An 18,755-nucleotide genomic window follows, 5' to 3' on the forward strand; every position below is an offset into this window, starting at 1 on the left:
ATTTTGTTTCATTAATGGGGGATACATCAAGGCCCTCCTACGATGGGTCACTTCAAGTCAACATCAACACATTATCCAAGAAGTTGACTTAGAAACACCCCTTGGTACCTTGGTGCTTGCATATATCAATGAAAAGTGCCCTCACTCTCGACGACATGTTTACATCATTGGCCTTCAACCAAAATATTATGTGTGGTGTTCGACATCAACTCATTTATTCACACCATATAGATTCTATTGTAGTACCTTGAGAGCCATTAACATCATTGGTGGTTTCTCTTGCATATGTTAACAACTTACACCTTTGGCCAGTAATTAGATGGTGTCTACCATGTTTGACTTCATCTCATTGATTCACATGGTTAGAATTGTACGTTGGTTAGTGGTGTGAACGAGATAGAAGACCCAATATCTAGTTTCCACCATCTAGGCTATGATTTCAATATTATACAGAGATCATTATGTATTATGACTACGATCATACTAATAGTCATCCAGTGATGTGTCCACCATCAATCATCAGTGGACATGTATTTTGATCATTATACATGTAATGTTATCATATGTGCTGAGTATGGGTATGCCTCCCTCAACAAAAGGATGTCATGATGTATATGTATTGTAACAGAATATGTAGATTATCAGTTGTTCTTGATCCCAATTTGTCACAAGGTAAATCACATCAATCATCTATCATCATCTCTTACTTTTCACTTTAGCGGGCACTCTGTTATAGGCTATTTTTTCACAGCTTATCAATCAACCTCCTAATGGTATCAATCAACATCCTATTCCCGCTTTATATCATCATTTTACAAAGCCCTATGCATGACTCTATCATTCCCCATAATTTATGCCTTGAACTTCATCATTTGAGCCAATTTTAGGACCAACATACCTTGTCCTCTTTCTAGACAATGTTCACCTATAGGTTGCTCCACTGTGGTCTGTGTTGATCACCTACAGGTTTCTCTCCTTGCACCTGCATTGGTTCTAGAAATTTGAGAAAAAGAGAGAGAATCCCAAGGAATTCATTTCCAGAAGCTTCTAGGTTCTGTTTTAACCATTTACCTAAGATAAAACATTCCTGTCCTATCCTACATTAGAGTTTCCATGACTTATCCTTAGATCTCATCCTCCCATCAAGATTGGATCTCAATCCCAAGATTGGTAAAAGGATAAGAACTCTGAACTTACCTCACTCCTCTATATATTTACAACCTTCCATATGCAAAGGGTTGGGTTTTGGAGAGTGATTCTACCCTGATGCTCTTGTTGAGAGATTTATCCTTTCATGCATTTAGGGTGATTGAAGGTACACTTTGTAACAAAGGAAGGAAAAGTCAACTATTTGGAGGAGCTCTTCTACAATATGGACACCTATTTATGGCTGTAACTCACTCCACTTATATCAATGCAAAGAGCTATTTTGTTTTCCTATATGTGATGTCATTATTTCATATATTTCAATACCATGTTGATTTGTTGAATGAAGTAGATAGATGATGCTACATAGGTCTCATAGTTTCTTGGCTTGTGTTGTCTAGTTGTGCAAGTTCTAATTTTGGCAGCTGGAGCTAGGATTTGAGCATTCAATCCAAAGGAGCGAAACATATGACAGATTCCAAGTAGGTTTCTTTCCCTCATCTACTTACTTTAAGGAAAATATTGGGTCATTTTTCATTCTGATGTTCTAGGTTAGCCACCAAACCTAGGTGAGATATTTCTGTCTGCAGTCATAAATCCCACATAACATTGACGAAGTTATATTTCAATTTCATTTTGCATACACGTATTCACGTAAGATTTTTTTAACTATCTATATAAATTCAAAAACCAAGAGCACCCTTTTGAATATTACTTGTAAAATAAGATAGTGGCTTTTTTTGAATTTTTTTTGTTATATATATTTTATGTTATTGATTTTTTATCAACCCCTTTGAAATTATCCAAAAATATTTCAAGAATTATGTTTAAAAGAAATTAGATGAGAAATATCATATGAATTTGAAAGTGTCAAGCTCATATGCCATTAGATAGAAGATTCTTTCATGAATCCAACATGATCAACTCCATCGCTTAAGGACAAATTCTACTCTAAATATGCTAAGTTACAAAATGGTGTTGTAGAGAAATCTGAATAAGGGGTGATAAAACTGTGGTTTTTAGGACCTTAGCAGCTCAATCGAGAGCTTAAAATTCTCAATCGAGCACTTGGATTATAAATTCAAATAACTTGATCGAAGGTTAAAGAAAACTTCGATTGAGCCATCAATATGGTTAACCACAGGCTCGATCGAGCTCTATAGCTCCATCAATAATTGAAAAATTAATACCTTACCAACTGTGCACCAACTTTTATTTATGTCATTGATATAAAATGTTAAGGACTAGGAGCTCAATCGAGCTCTTCCGTCCACCCCCCGAAGAAAGAAGATAATACAAATTTGAATGTGCATGCATGAAAAGATAACATCAAACATTCATTCATAGAAAAATATCAAAACATGGAAATAAAACAAGAATTCACAAAAAACATAGAAAATTGGAAATTTCGATCTCAAAAATGAGAGAAAGTGCCAAGCATAGAGGAAGTGCGAGAAAAAGATAAAGAAATGATGAGAAAAAGATCAAAGAAATTGAGAGAAAAAAAGATCATGTGATTCAACAAATTCACACAAATACAGGTAATTCAAGTTGTCTCACTTCTCATATTACCTACTCCATAATGCATGCGTTAGGAAATATTATTGAAAACAAGAAAAAATGGAGAATGAAACAATAGAACTAAGATAAAATAAGCAATGAAAGTAATACCATGTAGTTAAAAATTGAGATGTAACAACAACTACGGAAAAATCACTTGGTGCAATTCATGATTCATTGGAATTTTCAATAACCAATTGAATTCATGCAAATTATGAACCACTTTTGAATTGTAATGATTTAGGATAACCCACGAAAAATAAGGATGTCATTTAACCAAAGAAAACCATTACATTTCCATATATTATTTACATGAATTATAATTCATGGCAATTTATTTACAAGAGGGGTTAGCAAAAATGGTTTTCACATAGGTTCTCCAAAACCTATAAACATTAGTTTGATTGGTGCTTGATATCTTTGTAGAAGTTAAAAGAGAGAAGATTTGTCAAGATCTAGAAGGAGCAAGACTATCCCTCCTTCCAATGTGCATGTTGAGAAGACATTCTTTGTTAAACATATAACAATATTAAATTTTTGTGACATCTATCATCATATATATCAATTAATGGTTCCCTGAATCCTAAATAATGATCCCTACCTTTAAAAACCTCACAAGTTTCTTCTTTCAATCCTCACATGAAGGTTATGAGAATCTTTTAAAGAGAGCATGTTTTTTAAATACATACAAATTGTACTGTAGATTCATGCTTGCACAAAAAAGAGTGTATTATTGCATATCACTATAATGCTCCATAGAAGGCTTATGTGATTAATCAATATTAAATTCATAAATAATAGACAAAAAATAAATAAATTAGCATGCACGTATTGATGAGATGCTAGAAATGTTTACAATATTAATCTTCTTGGACTGTGACAATCTAATGCCAATTAATTTCATCTAGTTGTTTCTCAACAAGGAATCATGAAATATATTGCAAAGTATGGTTCAAAAGTAGAAAAGGGGAACCTTATTTTAAACTTTGTCAATATTTGATGAAAGTAATTGAAAACATAAAAGACATTGGATATCCTTCTTTGCATGTGCACAAAAAAGGTTCCTTGTAGAAACATATATTTTTTGAAGTCCTCTTACCCCTCCTAGTGCCCTACTTTACTCTTGTGAACAAAATTTCCATGTACATTCTCCAAAAAAAAACACTCAAATCACTTGTGCCCCTCTTCACCACAAAAGATAACAATGTACATCCATTGTTGATAAGACCTTGAAGCATCTTCCTTGTTCTATAAATCCACTAAAATATCTACCTTTTGATTTTTTTTTGTTTCCTTATCAACAATTTCATTGGCCTTCTCATAATTCTTATCCCACATTTCTTCCACTTTTTGTTTGGAATTGTGAAATTCTATGTAGTTATGATAAGCTCTTCCTTTAAGAAAGTTCTTTTTACTCTTGTTTTATGGTAATTTTAGTTACTAAAAGATATGGTGCTTCTAATGAAGAAAAAAAAATTACAACTAATTTGATCTTGTATAGTAGGCTTTCAAATATTAACATACTTAAAAACTAGTTGGATAGGTTCCTTCTTGTATCATGGAAGATGTATTTATGTATTCTATGCTTTTGTAGTCACAAATTATCTTATATAATTAAATTTGTCTAAATTTATAGATAATTTTTTTTTTTCTCTCATGAAATAAACTTGACCCTTAAATTTTGGTAATCACTAGCTTGATTCCTCAAGAATCTCCCATTCTCTCAAATTGAAAAGATTATCCATATCATTAAGTTAGTGATAATTCTCTCTAAAATATGTACTTAAACTTCCTATATAGTAATTTTAACTTTAATTTATATTAGTCTTTAGTTAAACAACCTTGCAAATTATTATACAATATCTTCTTCATCAAATTTTCTTTTTTCCACTAGAAAAATCGTAATCTTTCATTAAACTTGAAAAATTACGTATTGTAGATGCACGATGCATATGCTATGTGTTTGTCAGCCTCTGAGGGATCGGTAGAAAGATAAAAAAATATCAGCATAAATACCAGAAACATCACGCAGGATGTTCATTCAGTCCTTCTATTTTATGTACATATTTTCCACGCAGGGCCATGTATATATATTTTTTGTCCAATATAAACAAAAAACTGTACAAAATTTCAAAAAATATCAGATATTCAGTTCAAGGGCTATCCGCCCTGTGGTAATGTGGGTCTATGTAAGGTCGATGGTAGTATTGGTATGCATTTGACCCACGTTGCTCCTGTATCAACCACTCTCCTTGGGGAAGTGATGTGGCCGCCTTGGATAGTTCGTCAGCACTGCTGTTATGTTCCCTGTAGATATGATTGCAAGTGATATCATCAAAATGAGCCTTAAAAATATCTATTTCATCCAAAATATTATTGAGTGTGTGAGAGTGGCAAGCAGTAATATTATTGAACCAGTCTATAATGATCTTCAAATCGCCATATATATGAATGCTCATGCAGTTATGTCCCAATGAAAAATGCATGAGATGACGAAGTGTAATGAGTTTAGCAAAATTGTTTGAGCCAGTCCCCAAACCTATCTGGACTTTATAGTAATGTTGTTCACTAATGTATAGGATGAAACCACCTCCGCATCCCTACTGTTGGGCTGCACCATCAAAATATGCCCAAGGAGAAATTTTATTGATATGCAGAGGGTTGTGAGGCCTTCGGGTTCGAGGTTGGGGAGGCTCAGGCACCTCGTTATATGCCGATATAATTAGTGCTGAAGTATGCGGCCAGCTCACAGGTTTGCTATCAAAGATGTTCCGGTTCCATGCCAACTAGAGATACCAACTGATGATTAAAGGGAGGCTCTGTAATTTAGATCCTTTATGCCAGTGATACCAACTTTCCCAAGCTCTTTTTAAGTCATCACCTTCCCATGATCCCGTGAAACGGATAGAAGTGGAAATGTTTTGCCACAGGTCCATCAGGGCTGTACACTTCAGAAAAAGGTGTGAAGTCGATTCTGCAGCACATTTACATAGTGTCCACCAGGTAGGCCCATGGATAGATCGGTGCATGAGATTTTGACCAGTGGGGAATTTATCTTTTAATATGCACCAAAAGAATAGTTTGATCTGAGGAGGTGCTGTGAGTTTCCAAATTTCCTTCCACCAAAATGTAATCAAATCCGGAACTTTGTGTGAAATCAGCGCTAGATAGCCCGAATTTGGTGTGTACAAACCGCTGTCAGATTGATGCCAAATGAGTTCATCTGGTACCTCTTTGATCCTAATATGTGATTCAGTAAGAGCAATAATATAATCATTCCATTCTTGGTGCCAGCATTGTGGTAGATTAATCTGATGTGCGGATTTCCATCTTTGTGCAAATATGGTAGAATTGTGAGGATCCGCAATGTTAGCTAGGACCTTAATCTCATGAGAGTGTAGATGTTGTATGAGGTTCCTGGATAACAGATGTCTGCCACCACTCCCATTCCATGGGTCTAATCCAATGCGAGCCAAAGAACCATCGTTTATTCCCCAAACCAGATTATCCCTAATGAGAGGTAGTGAATGAAGAAGTGCCTTCCAGATAGATGAAATGCCGGTTTTGGGACAATTAGGAATCCAAATCCATTCCATGATATTCAGAGGCCAAATATATTTGTGATATGAGATGCTCGTCCAAAGATTCTATCCCGTGAGCAAGTTCCACCCCATTTTTGCAGCTAGAGCCTGTGAAAATAAGGGCAGGTCTTTTAGTCCCTAGCCTCCCCATTTTTTGGGTAGCACTATCTTGTTCCAACCCACTCATGCGAATATCCGCTTATCCTGGTTCCCATTCCATAGATATCTATTACGGATTTGGTGTAGCCTGGCCAAGATGCTTCTAGGAATCCAAGCGAGAGCCATCCAATAGACAGGCGTAGCCTCAAGTACATATTTTACCAATACAAGTCTACCGGCTCTGGATAAACATCAGTGACTCCATAAGTTAAGCCTTTTCTCCAGTTTTGTGATGAGCCAAATCCAATCAACTACTTTCTAGCTGACAGGCTTGATCCAAAACCCCAAGTATTTTAGACCCCAATCTAGAGGATTGATATAGTATGGGAACAGACGGTGAGCATATTGAGACTCATGGATGGAGGTTCGAGTGAAAGTGATGGTAGATTTTGAGTGGTTTGCTAACATCCCAGTGGAAGATGAGAAAAGGGAGAGGATATTTGAGAAGGATTGGAAATCCATGATACTGCCATCAAGAAAAATAATGACATCATCCACAAAAAGTAGATGGGTGAGAAAACAGTCGTCAGATATCTTGAGACCACAAAGATCACCATCTCTCTTAGCTGATGCAATCAATCGACTGAGACCATCCATGACAATCAAAAAAATAAGAGGATACAGGGGACAACCCTATTTGAGACCTCTTATAGAGTGGAAAAAGTGAGAAGCAGACCCATTGATAAGTACACTGAAAGAAGGAGTGGTGATACAAGCCATGATCCAGGTGATGAAATTGAGGGGGTAGCCCAGATGGATAAGGAGCATCTTAATGTATAGCCAAATAACACGATAAAAATCCTTTTCCAAGTCGATCTTTACGGTGATGGCCTTTTGGTGTCTGGTCCAGATAGTATGCATGGCTTCCTAGGCCGAGCCAACAACTTCATGAATCTGACGATATTCTAGGAAGGCAAATTGTTGAGGGGAAATGTGATGGGACATGATAGGGCAGAGGCGATTTGCAATGATCTTGGAGATGATCTTATAAAGACAATTGCATAGAGAAATGGGTCTATAATCATTGAAAGAGGATGGGGAGTCCGATTTAGGAATAAGAGCAATAAAGGTCGAGTTGATGGCATTATACAATGACCCAGATATTCTGCATTCCTCCACTACCCTCAGCAGGTCTTGGCTGAGAAGCTCATAGAAAGCAAGGTAGAATTCGATGGTCCAACCATCCGGACCCAGACTTTTATCCTTTTTGAACCATTTTAAAGTGCCCTCAAGCTCCCCAGGTGTCACAGGGTCAAAAAGTGCCACGACTTCATCCTCATTTACAAATCTGGGGAAGTGTCCAGCAACATTGATAATATCAGCAATATTCGAACCCGGAGGGTTTTTGTAGAGGTTCCTGAAATGGGTAGATCCTAGGTGGGAGAGCTTGTTAAAAGTATCAGCCACTCCTCCATCTGGTGTCAGAATGTTCCAGATAGTGTTTGTGACCTTTCTGCCTTTAGCATAGTTATGGAAGAACCGAGTGTTGTCATCCCCTGCTTTTAACCATATGGCTCTATTTCGAAGATGAATAGATTCCTCTTTGTCTTTTAGTATCTGTGACTTCTGGTTTTCAAGCTCCACTAGGTGAGATTTATCTTCAACAGTGATAAACCCCAAACCTCACTCATCCAATAGGGAGCAGAGTTCTGATTCTATGTGCAAAAGAGCCGAATTCTCCCTCTGGTGTTTTTCTCTGGCCCAATTGATGGAGAGGTGCTTGAGTTGGGATAGATTAGAGCAGAAACCTTTTGCCAAAGAGTCTGATCTATTAATCAGATTTGCAGCCCAAAATTCTGTGACCATACGAATATAAGATGGGTCCTGAAGCCAAACATGGCTAAACTTGAAAGGGGCTTTTGGCTTATGGTGAGGTCCCAAAATCTCCAGGTATATAGGGGAGTGATCCGATATGCCTCCAGCTCCAACCCATTGTTTGTAGTGGTGCAGCTACTGTATAAGGGACCCTTTCATGATGAATCTGTCTAGTCTATGGGCAAGGGAAGCCTCACCCACCCTTCTATTCCTCCAAGTGGGGAGAGGTTTATTCATAGGGACATCGATCATATTATATCTCTCCAGAAGATCTGCCATGTAGCCCGTGATCGAGTCCACTTGTGCCATGGATCCCCAAGATTCTCCATAACCTAAGGAGAAATTGAGATCACCCACAATAATGATTTGATCAGCAGAGAAAATGGAGAGATCAGGAAGATGCTGCCAAAAATTCTCCCTGTGTTGACAGGGACCGTAGATGTTAATAACCCTAAGGCTGGTCCCCAGGTCTACCAAAAAGAGATCGATTCCCATAAACCTCTGGCCTCCCCAAGAAGCTTAAACTCTGATGGATTTGGGGTTGTATCCAATCGCAAGGCCACCAGATCTCCCAGTAGAATCCATGGCCGAAAAAATCCAACCCAGAGAAATAGAGGTTAAAGAATCGGCGATGAGATCAGCCAGGTCAAGGGTTTCTTGAAGAAGTATGATGTCGACAGGTTCAATCTCAAAAATTCTACACAAGGCTAGTTTCTTAGAGGCATTATCCATGCCCCTGTAGCTAAAAGAAAGACATTTCATGGGGGAAAGCTACCAGGGGTGTTCACTGCTCTAAGAACCCCGTTAAGAGTAGATTGGTGTCCAGAGGCGACTTCAGCTCCAGCACGCCTGATAGTTTTAGATAGGTTGGATTTTCTCTCTTGAGAAGTCATGGGGGCTGAACTGGGTATGGAAAGACCCAATCCAGCAAAATGCATCGGGGATTCTCGAGTTAGGATACGAGGACGAAGATTGTAATGATGAGATTTTGACCCCCGAGATGAAGATGGAGAAGAGGAGGGTGAGGATAATGAATGCAAAGAGGGAGCAGATGGTGCAATGACAGGTGAGGAGGGCAAAGTGCAATGTGCAACAGAGATGGATGGTACATGCAAGGAGGAACAAAGAGAAATACAAGAGGAGGGAGGAGAGAGAGATTTACCCGAAGCTATGGTGGCTTCTGTGGCTGCCCGAGATCTGGTGACCGACGGTGAGAGAGTTCTGCGAGCCTCGTCTGCTGCCTTTTGAGAAATGTTGGCCGAGTGAGTAGGTCTTGACGCAGGAGAACGCTGGATAGCCAGCGAGACAGTCCTGGAGGGTGCAGTGGATGATATAGGGGTATCCTCTGGTTTCTTGTTGAGGGGGCAGTCCTTGAATATGTGCCCCACCTTGTGGCATCGTCGACATCGAAATGGAACCCCTTCATAGTCCAAAATCTGTATCCTGGTGTATTTCCCCCAATGCAAGGTAATCTTCTCCTCCAAACCCTCGCGGGTATCCAAGTGTACCAGAATATGAGCAAGGGTTCTGTTCCTTGATTCCACGAATGTGCGATCATGGTCAAGATAAGTCCCCAGGGCATTCCCTATGCGAATGAATACCTCCTCACACCAGTACTGTAGAGGGAGCCCTGGAAAGCGAACCCATAATGGACCGGCCCCAATTTGTTCTCTCTCAGGATCAAAGAGAGGAATCCATCTCTTTAATAGGACCGGCGCCATCTCAATGTGCCAGTATCTGGTGAGCACCAAGTCTGTGTAGTTCTCTTTTGCAAAATGGAGAGCAAACCAACCTCTAGGTAAAACTTGAACCTCAGGTAATTCTTTGAGAATGCCCCCCCAGATTTCCTTGACCCATAGAGTGAGTCGAGTGGCTGAATATGCCCTTCCATGAACATGTCCGACAAGTATAGTGCTAGCCATGATAGCTGCTTCCCCGATTGCAGAGGTCTCACCGAAGTAGATCGAGATATCCTTTGAGGTCGATTTCACGCACTTAGTTTTTCTCTTCCCTGAACGAGGTGCAGATGGGTGGTCTGCCAATGGGTCTGGGGAGCCATCCAGAGGGATGGATTTTGCAGACCTAACCTTGACTGTCGGAGTCTCGAAACAACCCGATGGTGAATGGAGGGGAACAGAAGGGTTTGGGGCCACCGAAGGATGAGGACCTGCAGACGTTGCAGCGAAGAAAGATGTAATGGGCGGATTCGGGTCAAATGAGGGCGACGGAGGCGAGATTGCAGACAGTATATGAAGGGTCCCAGGGGACAGAGGGGGAATGTCCAGAGCAGGGGAACCCAGGGAGGTATTCCCGGCGAAAGGAGGAGCTGAACAGTGCTCCGGCAAGGCAACCACCGGTGATGTATTTGGTGGAAAAGGATCCGACGGGAGACTAGGGCCAGCTTCCGAAGATGAGAAAACAGGGCACCCAAAAATGACACGATCAGGTTGCGGGTCCTCGGTATAATCCACCTCCTCCGTTTCCATTGAATCTCCCAATATACCAGCTGAAGAAGACATCCTGAAAACGACAGATGGGCCAGGAACGGGAAAGGTGGCTGCTAATTGTCGCTTATGGTTACGTAGAGCAATAATGGTAACATGCCGCAGTAAAAACCTAGGGTTAACCAAAACCCTTACGGAAGCCTGCAGTACTCATCCTCGCTCGAGTCGCCTGTCATATTGCAACCATATTATATCAAAGGTATTCATCAACTTTTCTAGATCTTCATCCTCTTCTAATTTTTGAGCGACTGCCTTTGACTTCTTTAGTAAAATCTCTAATTTTTCTAATTTTTTTCCTAGCACCTATTATTTTTAATCACTTAAATTTATTTCATTCTCTTCTCACAATCCCTTTTACTTGACATTGGATTTTAATTTGAAATGTTTGGTAAATGAGATGTGTGAACAAAAATATAATATCACCCTTGTTACAATAGGGACAATTTTAGTTTGGGATATATATAGGCTTTTGAAGAAAAGAAAAATTGTTACTAAGAGGAAATAATTTTGAAAAAGGTCAAATGCTTCACTTGGTAAATGGAGAGATGGAGTTAGATATATTAAAAAATCAATATATATATATATATATATATATATATATATATATATATATATATATATATATATATATATATATATATATATATATATATATATATATATATATTTTTTAATTTTTTACATGTTATTAAATGAGTAAAACAATTCCATTTGTTTTTACTAGTATGGCATATTATCTTGAAATGATTGATTAAATACAACAATTTTATATAAATAAGATTAAAATATAATAACAATTTTCAGTTATGATATTGGAAAAATTATTTTAAAAATATCAATACTGCATTTTATTAACCTTTTATAGAAATATATAACACTTTAATAACTATATAATACATATTTCAAATGACAATTTGTAAAAACTTAAATTGTAATTAATCATTAAAATTTATATATAATTAATTTAATTTTTTTTTGCTAACATAGTCATGTATTTAGCATAAAAGATAAATTTAAATTTTATTATTAAAATTTATATATAAATTAATTAATTTTTCATTGTTAACATAGAACGATCTTTAAAACATAAAATATACATTTAAGTGAAAATATTTTACAAATTGCATACCTTCAACTAGTTTGCAAATTTTTTATCCTTTACATGGGGGTTCCTCTATTGGGTGTTCTAAATTGTGGCTTCCTTGTAAGTTAAATCATGATTTATGCATAAGCTACAAAATTGAGCTATTTCAATCGCTTGATTTGATGGAATTTATTCGTTCATATGCTTAATCTATAATGGTTTCATGTGACTTTGATTTGTTCCTAGGATCAAGATGTATAAGTTGAGTAAATATTAAGAAAATTCATATTAATTTAGGTAAGTATACATATATTTGAATGGTTATATTCTAAAATATTTAATTAAATCAAGTTACTTAATTTATTTTAGTTAGTAATGACAATATAATGTTTCCCAAAGCACTAATTTTCCATCTCCTTATATGTCCACATAACATAATTTGGAAAAGTAAGTGGCTCATTATCCACACATCTCTTCTTTTGCAAGGAACAAACATCACATAATATAATTAGGGGAATTCTATTAAAGGATCATGAACTACATATCCACATAATTTCAATTCAAAACACTTTGTATGTGCACTATTCACCTTGTGCACACCGTCACTACTAACCAATATGATTTACTAACCATTACAAGTAGAGTAATTTCTTATATTTTACTTCTAAATTTTGCACACACACATAGCTTAAAACTAGGAGGAAAGTAAGTGGCCCTAAAACCACACATTTTTTTTACTTGTTTGCTAACCAAAGCCATTATTTAATTTTATTTTGGGATTAGGAGTTGTTCTTAGTAAAGAAAGAAAGTAGGAACTTCCCCTTTGGTACCCTTATGGCAAACGTGTGAGGACTGTATCTGAAATCTTTCTCAAAGCACTAATTTTTCTATCACCCTATATGCGAGCACTAGAATAAGTAAGAAAGAGTAAGTGGCCCACTATCCACACATGTTTTATTTTCTTGAAAAGAACAAACATCACATAGTATAATTAGGGGAATTATAATGGATCATCACATATCCACATCATTGCAATTCACACTTTATATTCACAATTTCACTTGAACATATCTTCACTCCACACACTATGATCACTTAAAATTGCTATAAAGGGTACCCTCTTTTGGAATATTTGTACTTAGTTTCTTTGAGCTTACATTTTTTGCACACCTGAAGTGAAGAAAAGAATCTCTAAAAACAACCATAACTTAAACACATTAAATTCCCCACAGGGGCCACAAGGTAATTTATTTTTCAAGTTAAGACCATGCAGATAGGAAACACATAAGCTGTCATGGTTTTTTTCATCTTGAAACATAGAAGTTGTCTTTTAGAGAGCTTAAAATCCTACATCATCCAGTTAAAAATTTGGTAATGAGAAGAAACTTGTGAAGAGTGTAAGGCTTAGGTGGTGGATCATCAAAAACATCCATGTTGTCTCCCGACACCTGGTAGGGGTTCTAGGTCCAAAACCAACAACCAAAAGCTAAGTTTCACTCATTCCCACTAGTCATAGGTAACTTAGTGGCTAAATATTAGGGAATATTTTCCTATAGGTAGTGGGTGGTGTTACACAAAAATATCGTCGCCATGATTATTTGCAGTCAGTATGGGTCTATCATCGCTTGTACTGTCCTCCTAAGCAAGTCTCAGACCTCAGCTCTTCAAGTCAAGCTTTGAAATTGAGAGAAAGACATTGAAAATCAATAAAACTCTGGTTCCGCACTTTCTCTCACTGTTACCTGCGGTCCTGCACCTTCTGTTTACAAAAAATACGGACCTGCCCGCTTTGTCCCTAAAGGTGTGGGTGCGGACCCCTGTGAAAGTCAAAAAGCTGCAAGTTTATTCTAAAAAAATCACTTTGGGTTAATTCTAGATGGTTCTAGAAGGAATTTTGACGTGGATTGGCCACTCTTAGGTGGTTCATGCATCCCAAAAGAGAAGGAGCTAATCCCTTGATGAGAGGAGCTATCCCTTTGAAGGAGGGCTTTATCCCTTTGAAGGAGGACCTAGTAACTTCCCTCCATTGCACTATAAATTCAGGCATTGGGCTAGTTGCTGGGGAGGTTAGAAGCTGAACATTTTTGAGGGTAAATGCTGGTGAAATTAAGACTTCCTAGTTAAGCGTGAGAGGAGAGATCACATTCCTTTTTGGCTTTATTATGAAGAGAGTGAAACTTGTCAAAGTAGAGGAGACTTCTTGTTGGACCCTGGGAGGAGCTTGTACAGTGTCAAGGCACAGGTTGTAAAGTTCTTCTTGATTTGAATTAATACAATCAAACTCATTTTTCTCAACAAATTGTCTCATGTCATTTGTTTCATGAATTCCTTGACTTTCATGTTAAATATGTTTTATGATATTGGCTTTTCAGGTGCTATTTAATTTGTTTTCTTGTTTGTGTTTTCAGATTCGTGACAAGGGAGCTCATTTGGATCGAAAGAGCGAGGCTTCCACAAACTTGCATTGGACCCAAGGTAGGCCTAAAACACTTGTTTGCCTTTGTTTATAAAAGCATATGTAGAGAAAGATAGTGTGTGATTGGTTTGCTTGTCATTAGGTCTTCTTTAGATTCTAGGAAGGTCTATCTTGTCCGCAAGATCGACTTATTCCGTGTGACAAAAAGGGCGACTCCGCTGGGGACTTGATCTTTTCCTTGTTTTTACTTTGACCTGAGAAACTGTGTTTTTGTTTCTATTTTTGGCTTGTTGTGTGTGGAATTGGGTAGAAATTGTAGATCCAGGGTTATTTTTCATTTTTCATAGCTTTGGGAGAGGACCGCACCCTAGCCTTTTGACACAGTGCGTACTTATCCACACTTTTGCTTTTAGCACAGAGCGGTACTGCACCTGTGTTAACTGTGGGCCTGCGGACCTTGTCAAAATTTTAAAAAACCTAAGATTTCCTCTGTTAGTCAGCTTCGTTTTTGTTTAGGAGTTATTATTCACTGCCTAGGCCTGCATATAACCTATTAGAAGCTTTCCTTAGGTTGATTTCATTGGTGTTAGGGTTTTAGGTGAAATTCCTAGGAGTTTTGCTTGTTGGGTTTGTTTTTAATTTTGGTCTTGTAGTAGCTCTGAGCTTAGAAGCTGTAGGAACCTCAGATCGCCTTGGTCTCTACCAGCCTTCTCATGAGTCTGACCATTTATGAAATCTCCCCTTGTTGAGAAATCCACTTTGTGTTTTCTCTTTACAAAACTTCGAAAAGCTTGTGTTTAAAAGTTTGGATTTTCATTTTTAAAAGGAAAACAAAATTGGTTGTTTTTGACTGATTTGTGATTTTGCATAAATTGGTCCTTATTTAACATCTAGCTAAGTAAAACATCCTTAAAAAAAAACATCTTGTAAGCTTTGACTTCAAATAGGTTTTTACAATTTATAGATCTCAAAGTTAGTCGTTTGCATAGTTTTGAGTGTTTTATAAAAAATAAAAAAAATCTCTTTTGGAAAAAGCTTGTTTTTGTAGTGGTTGAGTGCTTTGAAAAGAAAAGGGAAATTTTTGTGAAATAACTAGTTGTCTCGTTTTGAGTGCATTGGAAAGGAAAAAATCTCTTCTTTTAATTTGTGTGTTAAGAAAGATTTGTGTTTACAAAGTATTTTGCATTCTCAAACTCTTTCCTAGCTAGAAGTTCATCGAAGAGAAAAGATTGTTTAAATCATCTTAGGTGCATTTTTAGTGATTTTGAGTCGAGTCTTCATACCACAAGTTTCATCTCCGCCCCTTTTGACTTAAACAAAAACCAATAAAAAATAACGCTTAAAGTAAAATTCATCTACCAACATTTTTATTTCTAGGGCTGTGATACACCAACATAGCTTAGGCTAGTGTCATGGAGTAGGAGAAATTAACTCTCCAAGATAGTAAAAACAAACAAGTAGCTGTATCTTGTGGTAAGGAAGAAATCCAATTGTTGCATTTATGCTCTAGGAAAGCTCCTATTAAAGGAGAAGCACGAGATCGTGTCTGAAACAGTGTGGGAATCAATCCTTCCTCATTGGGAACGATGCCAGATATTCACGTATTAAAAATGGTAAATCTCGGATTAACCATTGTCTTGGAGCCTGGGGTCACTTGTTGGTAAACCTTGGATTATGTCAAGGATCCTTCAAGGGGATTGAGCTTGCTACTCTGCCCTTGCGTGCGTATCAGATCGTGGATTGTTCCCCCAGGTATATTTGTTTCAGTTGGTAACCTTAGTGGCCATATTCTTTAGGATTCTTCCTAAGGTGACAGTGGTGGGAAGATCCCACTGTACCTGGAGCAGACGTCGGCTAGACTCACTTGGATTTTCTGGGGGGTTCTCTTCACTCAAGACGGTTAAGTGGAGAAACTTGTGCCAGTCTATTCATTAAGCAGGTTGCCGGGGTAACTGTTCCAACTGTCATTTCTATATTGAACTCTGCGACGTTGGATTTCATCACCAACTAGTGTTTTCAGTACGAAAAGTTACTGTTTGTGTGTGTTTGATCTCCTAGATTCTTTAGGCGTGTGATTCAAATTTGTTTGGTTATTTAGAGACTTTAGGTGGTTTTCATTGAGATTTTACTTTGTTTGTGTGTGAAGTAGTTAAAAGTTTTTAACCATGGCTGAATTACCGAGGAAGTCCTGTAGGCTTCAGGGCCAACCTCCTGAGTTTTCACCAAGCCAGCCTGAAGGGTTGAAAGTCCTCGTAACTCCTAGAGACAGTAGAGTTGGGTCACCTGAAGAAGGAGAGTCTTCTTTGGTGGTACATCTTGATTTTCAAGCTTTAGTAGCAGATTATAATCCAAAATCAGTGTCTGTTTCCGAAGTTACTGGTAGCTTTTCATCTACTAGTGATATAGTTGAGGAACCTGAAATATCCGAAACTGAAAGTGAATTTGCTGCTACTCTGACATTGGGATTTGCTTCTCCAGCTTCTAGTGGTCCTGGTTCACCTAGGGTAGAAAGAGTAACCACCCAAGATCTTCCTTCTGGACTTATATCTATCGAAGAACTTGCTACTCCAGAAGAAGAAGTAGGCATCCCTATCCCTGAAAATCAACCTGTTATTGAGCTAAGGGAGCGTGAATCAATTTTTTATAGTCCACCAAGGAGCAGTGCTTGGTATCTTTCTTTGACTAATTTCTTAGAAAACCCAGGGTTAAGTTTTTCACCACCTCGTCTTTCTTATCACCCAACACCTAGAGGTTATTATCCTCTGTTAAATATGTCAAGACAGTTGTCCATGTTTACTCAATTGCCCGAATCCTTTTTGTATGGCGTTCCTTCTGTTCCCTCTGTGTATCAATCAATTTCTGGTACTTTTTCGGGAGCATCTCCTCAACCCATTGAACAAGGGTTATTAACTGGAAGCAATGGTACTAAGCCGTTGAGCGTAGAAGATATTTTCATGATGTCAAGTTCTATTCCCAACCCTCAACTTCAAGGTGGCCAGTTACCGCCTGGGGGGCAACCTCAAGGATAGTACATACCTACGGGATAGTACGTTCCTCAAGGTCAACCCCAAACTCAATTTGTAACCCGAGGTCAACCCTAGTATCAATTTATACCTCAAGGTCAACCCTAGTATCAGTACGTGCCTCAAGGGTATCAACCCCAAGGTCAGTACTTGAACCAAGGTTTCCAACCACCCTCCGGTCAATCATATGTTCAAGGAACGAGAAATGTACCTTTGAATTATCAATCCTACCCTCAACCCGGTTATGGTCCTCAATATTCTCAACCTGTTATGGGTCAGTACCCCGGAATGAATGTAGTGTGGGATCCATCGCAAACTCAACAGGTGTTGTAGTCAAATGTACAGTTGTCATCTCAAACTGGACAACCCTTAGTTTCTGGTACAACCCAACAACCTGTCCAGTCTAATATTCAAACTTCTGTACCTTCGGTAGCTTCTCAGCCTAGGCCTAGTATGCCTCGTACTCCGCCTCAAACGACTACTGCAACTGCCGCAACATCTGTTCAATCTACCCCACCTACTTCTGGAGTATCTATTATCACTCAGGTTGTCCTTTAAGCTCTGGAAAAGGATACGGCCGAGGTGACCACAAACCAACTTTGGACTGCAGGTTCTAGCCTACCTGCAGTCAGAGAGGGCTCTCTCTTTTAGATTTAGCTTTGTTTGAAAGGATCTTAGGCTAGGTATGATGCACAGGGGTTTTATATTGGTTTTGGTGGGAAGGAAGACGTTTCAAGTAAAGAGGCAAGACATAGTCTGGTAAGTTTTCAAACCATTGGGCGTGGAGTCGAGGAGTGGGACTGCTGGTGTGTTTTCTTGGTCACAAGAGAAATAAGGAGCAAGGTAGATGCTCATGAAACAACACTTAAAGCTTAAAAGGATGGGATGAGGGATAGGGAATGAGAGGCAACAAAGAATCTCTCATTAAGCTTAAAAGGGGGAAAGTGAATGAGCTCTATCTAGGAGCAATTAAGAATTCCTAAACAACTTTCAAAGATGAATGGATTAGGGGAAATATGAGCCGAAGGGAATTCATATTCATGGCTGATCCAGAGGAAAACATAAAGAAACAGCAGAAAATGAGCATAAAGGGCAGTTAACCAATTCTAGACTATTCTTTCTTTCTGCTATTTAGACGGTATATTAATGAAAAGACAGAGATAGGAAAAACTTATTGAGTCATGTTGTAGCACAAGAATTCCAAATTCACTTCTTCAAACCATTAGACACAGAGCAGACAGTCTTTCCTCCAAGCTTTTCAGCAGTCTTTGATTATAGAAAACATGTCAGGTATACAGTGCGAGTCTATACTGAAAAACTATCAACCAACCAACCCTTAAAGCAATACAGAGGGTGGTATATATAGGGAAGATTTATCTGGAACCATCTATTACAACTGACCTAACAGGTCTGACAGAAAATTGATTACTTTAACCTAATCCTATCCACAAGTAAATGCCAGAAAAT

Source organism: Pinus tabuliformis, chromosome 2_2 (genome assembly GCF_031772625.1).
Source record: "Pinus tabuliformis cultivar Carrire ecotype Pingquan chromosome 2_2, CPIR1, whole genome shotgun sequence".
Taxonomy (NCBI): Eukaryota; Viridiplantae; Streptophyta; class Pinopsida; order Pinales; family Pinaceae; genus Pinus; species Pinus tabuliformis.